The sequence below is a fragment of the Anguilla rostrata genome, chromosome 9 (assembly GCF_018555375.3).
Source record: "Anguilla rostrata isolate EN2019 chromosome 9, ASM1855537v3, whole genome shotgun sequence".
Taxonomy (NCBI): Eukaryota; Metazoa; Chordata; class Actinopteri; order Anguilliformes; family Anguillidae; genus Anguilla; species Anguilla rostrata.
Genome location: NC_057941.1, coordinates 46,306,500 through 46,315,438, shown reverse-complemented (window position 1 = coordinate 46,315,438; position 8,939 = coordinate 46,306,500). Strand labels below are relative to the sequence as shown.

General features: G+C 40.0%; 1 long non-coding RNA gene across 1 annotated transcript; it reads right to left on the bottom strand.

Annotated features, from left to right (window-relative positions):
- Window positions 1-970: 970 nt before the first annotated feature.
- LOC135263974 (uncharacterized) lies at window positions 971-5,240 on the bottom strand. The gene is made up of 6 exons (XR_010332567.1): window positions 5,070-5,240; window positions 3,284-3,308; window positions 3,122-3,175; window positions 2,774-2,848; window positions 2,003-2,099; window positions 971-1,574 (listed from the first exon to the last, which is right to left on the bottom strand). It is a non-coding gene; the product is annotated as an uncharacterized LOC135263974 (long non-coding RNA).
- Window positions 5,241-8,939: the final 3,699 nt, after the last annotated feature.

Here is an 8,939-nt window from a genome sequence, read left to right as displayed (position 1 = left end):
AGTAAATGAATCACGTTCAGTTTTTTCTCTTCCTATACAGTGTACGTAGACAGTCTACTGTGTTGCCACCTCCTGGCTGGATCCACCTTTCCTGTGGCCAAATACGACTCCTTCCTTCGATAATTGTTCTACAATGGGGTTCACACTGAAAATCTGCAAATTTCCAAAGAAGCTGTATTTATCCATATGCTCTTAATTAAAACACACAATTTAATGCATTGCATGACAAATTAATGTATGCTTTTATAAATTAACTATGTTTATAGCAGTTTACATTGGGTAGCTGGGTAGTCAACCAATTGCTGCTCCTCTTTCAATGTTCCCTGCTTGATTGTCAAGTTGATTTGGGTCAATTGCCAACAGTAAATGCAATCTATTATTGCTATCCTATGATAAAAAATAACTAAATTTATCCCCTTTGCAATGACACCAAAGCAGATTGCAGTTGTGGAGGCTCAATGACAAGAGAAGTGTTTTCATTCACCTTTGAACCCACTCTAAACTGCTTTTCAAGTCTGGCATTTGTGTTCAACTTCTTAGCCACTTCCAGAAATGGTGCCTGAAATGTGTGCAATTCTGCCCCCGTCCTCATCACTCGCTGGAGATTTTAACCAGCCACCCTGATGGGTGTGCCTGAGCGTGACTTAGCCATTGAAACCTTAGACTCAAGTTACTCTGTCCTTTGAAGTTGAAACTGGCAAACCTTTTTTTAGCTTGGTGTTTCAGGTGGTCACCTGGTTACTGTTGTCAGCACTGGCACGCTTTTTGAGTTACTACACACACACACGTTGATCACTCCCCTTACATAAAGGTTGGCTTTAACAATGTCTTGAAAGAGATGAGGATACACACACTTTAGAGTCATGCTACTACAGTATATTTGTCAGTTACAACCAAATAGCTCTAGTTTTTATTTCAAGAATTATATTGTGACTATACACAAAAACACAGAAATGAAAACGTCCCAACATGCTGCATAAACCATTTATTGGAAGAGTGACATCATGCACATTAACATGTAGCAACATTTAACAGAGTTTGCATCGACTGAGATCGTCTTGGAATACCAAGAAGGAAAGAATTACTCTAAAGTTCTGGATGAAAAAATATTTGGAAAGGGAAAGCTGGGAATGAAAGCAAAACCAATAAGGCTTTTTTTTTTTTGTTTGTTCCAAAATCATTGTTTACCCCACAAGGTTTAGCCAATTAAAAATAAAAAGATAAATGAAGAGGTCGAATCAAGCTTTTTTTTTCGCAATGAGCCAATTTTTTTAACATGCAGTCAGAAAGGTGTTACCCAACAGTTCCCTTGCCAAATGTTTTTAATCTATCCCTGAGGGATCTTCAAGCGTTTATTTATTTTATTTTTTAACTGAAATATGAAATTAGTTTCCCTTTAAGTTCCAGCTACCCTAAGATCACACGCAGGAAGCTTGCGGGAGTGCGGCCGCTCTGTGTGGTGTCTCCCAGGCGGAGCGGGGGTTTCATCAGGTCGCGCCCGTGTCGCAGGACACTTCGAACGCCACCATCATTAACCGCCACGCCGGAGAGAGGGACAATACCGAGAGACCGGACTGAGAGAGGGGGGGGGGAGAGAGAGAGGAGAGAGGGGGAGAGGGGGGGGGGGGGAGGAGGGAGGGGGAGAGAGAGGGGGGAGAGGGGGGGGGGGGAGAGAGAGACACATCAATTTTGCTTCATACCTTTGTCCCTCAAGTTAAGAACTGACAGGTGAAAAAGGATGAATATTACACAGGCCATTACACTGAGAGAAGAGGGAAAATGACAGAAGAGAGAGCATGAGAGAGAGAGCATTTATGAATGAATTTATTGTTGATTTTTTATTTATTTCTGTATTAATTCTACTGTATTAATTATGTGTCTTGTGTCATTGTCATGTGTTTAATTGTGAATTGCTTTGGCAATATTGCTTATATGTGTTCATGCCGACCAAGCATTATTGAATTGAATTGTGAGAGAGGGAGAGTTTGTTTTTTTTTTTTACCTCCAAGCCAAATGCCCTCTCACTTCTTGAGGGCCTTCTCTATGGCTTTCACAATCACGCCCAACTTATCTTTGTTGTCCACAAAGCCACCTCCATTCTGCACACACACACACACATACATTAGTATCCACAACAGTACCTCACTGCAATAAATCAAGCAGTCAAACTTTATGTTTATAGCACATCTCATACACGAGTTGCAACTCAATGCACTTTACATAAAAATGATGGAGGTGGGATACAGCATAGGAACACACTGTAGAGGTGTTTAATGTGAGATTTTTATGAGATGATGTCTTGCATTATTTGACAGAGAAACGGGATCTGGTTCCCTTTTTGTGGGATTATGGAAAGTCAAGTCTGCTGACGCATTTAAAAACCACAACTATAACATGGAGAGAATCGAAGCATATGACCAAAATACAAAGTTCCATCCATTTCCTTGTACAAATCTATTAGGTCAGGATTTAACTGAAATTCCACTGTTTTTTCCGTTATCACTACATAGATCAGTGCCTCTTGAAGATGACGTTATTCAGTTGCAGTTACACATTAACAACAATCAAGGTTCCATGAGAGTTGTATGACTTTTTGTACTAAATGCTGTAATTTCACATTTCATTTTCTAAAACACAATTCCATAACAGAATGCCAAGGCATCTCTCAAAGACAAAAAATACAACGTTCACAACTGCCCATTTACACAACTGACTAATGTTAAAGTGTGATAATGGTACAATTTCTGGCAGCGCAAGGTGTTCCACCCCTCACCTTCTTGGAGTGAACCAGCTGGCCATTAACCTCCACCTCAAACCACCCGGTTACAGAGGGTGTGGACTCACAGGTCTGATGAGAGAGCGTAGACCAGAGTTATGCATGAGAAAGCATGGTTGTCAAAACACCACGGATGAGGTCATTTCCTCAGCCTAACGTGCTAAGAACTGGTTTGCTTAAAGGTTCTTCACAACAACATTTAATGTTAAGAGCTGTTTTCAAGAACTGTTGTGCACCTTTTAGAATAGTCAATTGTGATTAATATACAGTGTGGCAAAATATCTTGTACTTTTACACATTTTTGCTGCTACCATTTGAATTACTGTATTGAACACCGCAACTTACAAACTGAAGCTCCCCTGGGAACTCATCCTCGAGTTCGGTTTGGAGTCTCCTGTACTGAGGGAAGACAATTAAATCACTAAATCAATCGACGGTTTTACAGTTCTGACAATCCAATGCACTTCCTCAATGCAGTGAACATAACAAAAATAAGAAGCTACTTACACGAGACCCGTACCCTCATCCACCACTGGAAAGAGAACGACAAAATTTTCAGTGCATGGTTAAAAAAAAAAAGTTTCTCCCAATAAGTCACAACAAACTCCAAATCAGCTATTTCTGACCATAATGCAATTTCAGCCTGACCTGAAAAACCAAGCATGCACAAATGCTAAAGATTGCTATTGTTAGCCAGATTGAGCATTAAGTAATGTAACCTTCCCGTTTGGTGGGGGAAAGCACTTGAACAAGCTACTTAACCTGAATAGCATCAATATATACCCAGCTCTATAGATGGATTGCATGTACCAAAAACGGTCTAATACAGGGCTGCCCAACCCTGTTCCTGAAGAACTTCCCTCCAGCGAGCATAAATGCAGTAAAGACTATGTGGTCTCCAGGGGCACAGCCTCTGTAGATTTGCCTATGGAAACCAGAGAACTCCTTTAAATACGACTAGATGTGTAAGGTGTGCCGGCACTAAAGAACAAGTCACCAACGTTCAGTGAACTGCATGCAAATGAAGCAGGCGGTGCAAGCAAGAATCTTGAGTCCTGATTAGTTAACGTGTGAAAATTGGGTTGCATAACCAATATAAACCTTCATTATATGCCAAAATTGCCGCCTTCTAATTAGTATTACTACAACTAATTTAACTCGTGAACTAGTGAGTACGTTGCCTTTACTAGTAAATTAGTGAAGAAAACTGTATGCAACTAGTGAACTAGTTAAGTGCAAATAAGTACCATATGCAGCTTAATTAGATAGTAAAATTAGTGTTGCTAATTCACCAGTGAACTAGTCCTTGTATAAAGCCTGATTTATACAAGCGTGACATAACACTTAACAGAAATTACATATTCTGCTTGGCTCGCGCACCTGTAGAATTTAGTTATGTCGCACAGTGTTGATTAGACAGCAAAATGAAACACCGAAATGTACTGTCATGGATACGTCATTGTTTTCGGTTCATCTGAGTGACAGACCGGTTCCTTTTTTCTGTTTGCATCAAAAGTTTTAAACAAAAGTAGATATTAAATTTATTCCTCCCCTATTTCTCAATAATTTCACCGGGCGCCGCAATGTTTTCACAGATGTAAACATCACAGTTTGGCGTCTCGTTACCATAACAACGGAACCATCCCCACAGGCCTTTATCGAAGTATTAAATGCAAAACGTCGTATGACACTTTCATTTTTGTCGCATGACACTTGGCGAAATGGTTGTGCGACGAAGTATAAAAGTTTTCCGATGCACCAAGAACAACAAATGTGAAACCAGTGACTCAAAATGAATGACTAGTAAGGAGCAAATCCATTTTATCTTAATCTACATCTAAATTTAATTTAAAATTTTAAAATGTCGAACGTTGTGGAAAAACAGGAAACTATTGAGAAACCGCAAATTGCGTAGGCTATTGTCATCATCCTCATGTTTGCCATATTTGCCCCGCCCTATATTCACCAAACGAAATGCAGCACAGCAGGACGGGTGACTTTTCAGCCAAGAAACCATCAACATTGTTTTTTTATCAACAAGAACGTATTGAGACTTCTCATTGTACTTGACATTAATTTCATTTCTTTCATCTGCACGCAAATTTTAGCTCGTTGACTATATTTTAACGATGACACTTAATCAATCATGCTAGCAAGATACAATACCAGACAGACAGTGCTTCCCAACCCTGGCCACTGTTCCTGGAAATATACGACCTGACCTACAGCTTAGCAATAGCGTCGGGCTAACGAAATGCACAATACTAAAAATAGCCCGACCCACCAGACCTACCAGTAGATGACGTGCACTTTTGCGACCATAGTGCAAGTTGAAGAAGCCCTCTTTTGAGAGAAAGGATGGTTCAAATCAGTACTACTGATTAAACGACTTGTTCCTGCGAAAGTATGCGTCTTCTGCCCTGTCAGTTCCTTGTTGAACGTTACGAAATTCGCCAGGCGGAGCACCCGACGAAGCATTTCCAAGCCCACAAACCGCAGACAACCACAATCAGGGGGGGACAGCGGTTTATTTTTGATGTCAGCATAAATGAACATAGCTCGCATAAAAATGTAACATTTAAGAATACTAATACAACTCGTCAACATGTATGTTAACTTTAATATTTAAAGTTATATTACTCTTGGTTTCCTCTTGGTTTAGATTATCTAACTCGCTCACTACACCTTCTGAAAGAAGTTGGTTTATTCCTATCATTTGATCTGCGTTGCGCGTCAACTCTTTGGAGAAATTCGGGGAAATTATTTACACATGGCAACAATGTTTTTCTAATGCCGTTTGAATATTTTTTTATGTGGAAATTGATAAGCACAACAAGTGTGCAACTGTATTTTTCTTGCTAACTGGATAGTCTATATTTAAAATGTCAAATTCACCCGAAGAACCATTAAGTCGAATTATCCTTTAGGTGGCGCTTTCCCCTCATCAAAAGAAAAGGGACGGGACTCGTGCGACAGGGCGGTGAGGTGTTCCAGAACAGGATTCAGAATTCGGAGTGCGCCTCTGACTGGGATTTCCCTGTCGAGACGTCAATAACACAGACTAGTTTATGCTGCAAAAGTGTAAGATATGAAGGGGACGGGGTGTATCTGCTAAAAGATCATCTAAGGATTGCCAATTGCGCAACAAAACAAACCAAAATAAACGTCTGTGCGCAAAAAAAAATTCCCTAGCAAGGTGTTGTCTCAGTGATTTGGGGACATCATTACAGGGAATTTGTAAGGTGTGTATTCTGAAATACTGTACTGCCTGATCTCACCCCAATTAGTTTGTTTACAGTTCTTGGTTTGCCTACGTGGTTCCTTGCATCATTGAATAGCCTTGTTGGTTATTTGATGTAAGTGACACCATATCTGAAAAGTGAAAAGTAGAGAAGAATTATACTGTAACTATCAGTTATACTGTATACAGTGACGTCACCTCAAACCCACCTCGTTACATTTGGTGGGACATCAGAGGTCTACAGAGAGAGCGCAGACCAGGGCTATGCGTGAGAAAGCACAGCAGTCGAAACAGTGCAGATGAAGTTATTTCCCTAGCCAAATGTGCTAAAGTCTGGTTTGCTTAAAGGTTCTTTACAGAAACATTTTTTGTCTAATTAAGAACTGCTGTATTGTTTAGAAAAGTCCATTGTGATTCATATACAGTATGGCAAAAACAGTCTAATCCAGGGCTGCCCAACCCTGTACCTGGAGATCGACCATCCTGTAGGTTTTCACTCAAATGCTTAGAAAGCACACCTCATTCAACAACTAAAGATCTAGTTGAGCTGCTAATTAGAAGAGTAAGGTGTGCCAAATTAGGGGCGAAATGAAAACCTACAGGTCAGTAGACCTCCAGGGTTGGGAAACCCTGAGGCCTTTATCGCAAAGCAGGATTACTGAGTTACCTGGATAACTGCACCAGGTAAAACCCGGAACAGCTATTTTTACCTCAGTCCATATTCCAGATTTGAGAGGGTTCCAAGTTTTGCTCAGTGCAGTTATCTAACTGAGGGTGCGTCCCAATACTCAAAAAATGTATCCTCCTTTCCTCCACTTCCACCTCATCGCCTCCATTTCCCAAGAAACCCATCTTTGTGTCCTCCCATCCTCCAGCGTCCCAATATTGGAGGAGACATGCGAAGTGGCCTTATACTCGGCCTTATACTGATTTCACATCATCATGCTCAAGCCCACAGAGGTTGAAAGACCATCCTGGAGAATCTGAAATTATCCTAACTTCAAAAAGCGGAGATGGCAGACGAGTTGAATTTCTGCAATTATGCAAGATTTTTAGTCAAATTTGTGTGTGGTTCAGTAACGTATTATTACACATAGCATCCTACCTAAAGGATAGCTTGCCTACAATAGATAACAAAATGTCAGATTGTTTTTTGTGGCACATATCCAACAGACAAATATGGCTATTTAAGATGGGGGTGCAGGTTGATTTATTTGCTTCTACTTGAGTGTTGCTCAAACAAACGTGACTCTAACCATAAATTAGTAAGGCAGCTACCATTATTTAAGTATGTGAAAGTGCATGACCGAATTTATTCAAGCAACCATTTCTAAAGGATGCATTTATCGCCAACAAATTTGATTTCAGGTGTTTCAGTGGGAAATTATGTTAACATGTTAACTCTTTTGAGAAATCCGTTTCGTTACGGACCTATTTGTTTATTCGGGAAACAGAAGGTAATGGTATTTTTTTAACGGCGTTTGAATATTTTTTTTTTTTTTTTTTTATGTAGAAATGAGTGCAAGCACAAGTACACAGCTCTATGTTTGCAAGCTGGATAGCGTATATTTACAATGTCAAATTCAGCCGAAGGACCATGAAATTGAACTGTCCTTCAGGTGACGCTATTCCCTCATGAAATAAAATGGGACTGGAATGGTGTGACCAATGTGGGAGGAAGGTGATTCCAGAATACAGAATTCGGGGGACGCATTTGACAGGGATTTCCCTGTCGTGACGTCAATAACAGAGACCTTCGTTTATTCCGCAAGTGTGCGATTTGAAGGATCATATAGGCTACGGATTGCCAGGAAATTGTGTAGCAAAACAAATACAAATAGCCTGAACGTCTGTGGGCTAACAACTAATTGGCCATACTTAATTTGCCTGATCTCACCACATTTTGTTCGTTTCCAGTTCTATGGTAGCCTACACGGCTACTTACGTCATTGAATAGCATTGTAGGATTAATTTCACCATAATCCAACACCAAAGTCATTTCAACAGTATCAAGACAATAAAAACGGAAGGAACATTATTCACAAATAATGGGTGGAACATTCTTGAACACTATGGGCAGCCATAGTTGAAGTTTGCTATATTTAAGCGAGTTGGTGGCACTGATGTTGTGTATAAACTGAATTCTAGTTGAGCTACCCATATTATATTTTGAAAGACATGCATTGGTCCTAGCTTTATAAGAACGACTTTCAATGGAATGAAGGAATAAAGCAGAGTGGTCTGTGTATGACCGGGCTATCAGAACAGGACATTACGGTTAATTATAATATAATTAATGCTACCAGGTGTTGTCTGGTTGAGGAAAGTTCTATGCAGAAACAGCTAATTATCAGAAAATACTGAATTCACCCAACAAGACATGCATCCACAGATATGTTCCTAAAATTCTTTATATAGCACAATCACACATAAAATACAATTTACACAAACACACACTGGCTCATTGTGTTCATGCACACACACACACACAGATCACACAGTAAGATGGTTGGATTTGAATGAGAGGAGATGTTCGATCCCTTAATAGTATAAATGTATGTATACCCAAAATCTTATAAAAATATGTCTTGGGTACAATGAATAAGATTAAAGTAGATGTCCAAGTAGTGAGCGACTAAGTAAATGTTAGAACAAGAGATTCTATAAACTCCCGGGGCAGTCTACCACATTCCTCACATATGAGTCACTGTGAATGAGTCGTCTGTTTTTTGCCAGTGTTTCTTTCCATGGAGAGAGAGGGAAGCTAGGAGACCACCCCTTCCTTCAGACACACACAGTCAGCCTTATACGATCCATAGGACCGCAGATGGTTACAGTAATTATATGCAATGTAAATGCACTAAGCAACACTCACAAAGAATTGTAGTGACAAAGAGTCATTGAGGCTGTGTGAGTGTGCGT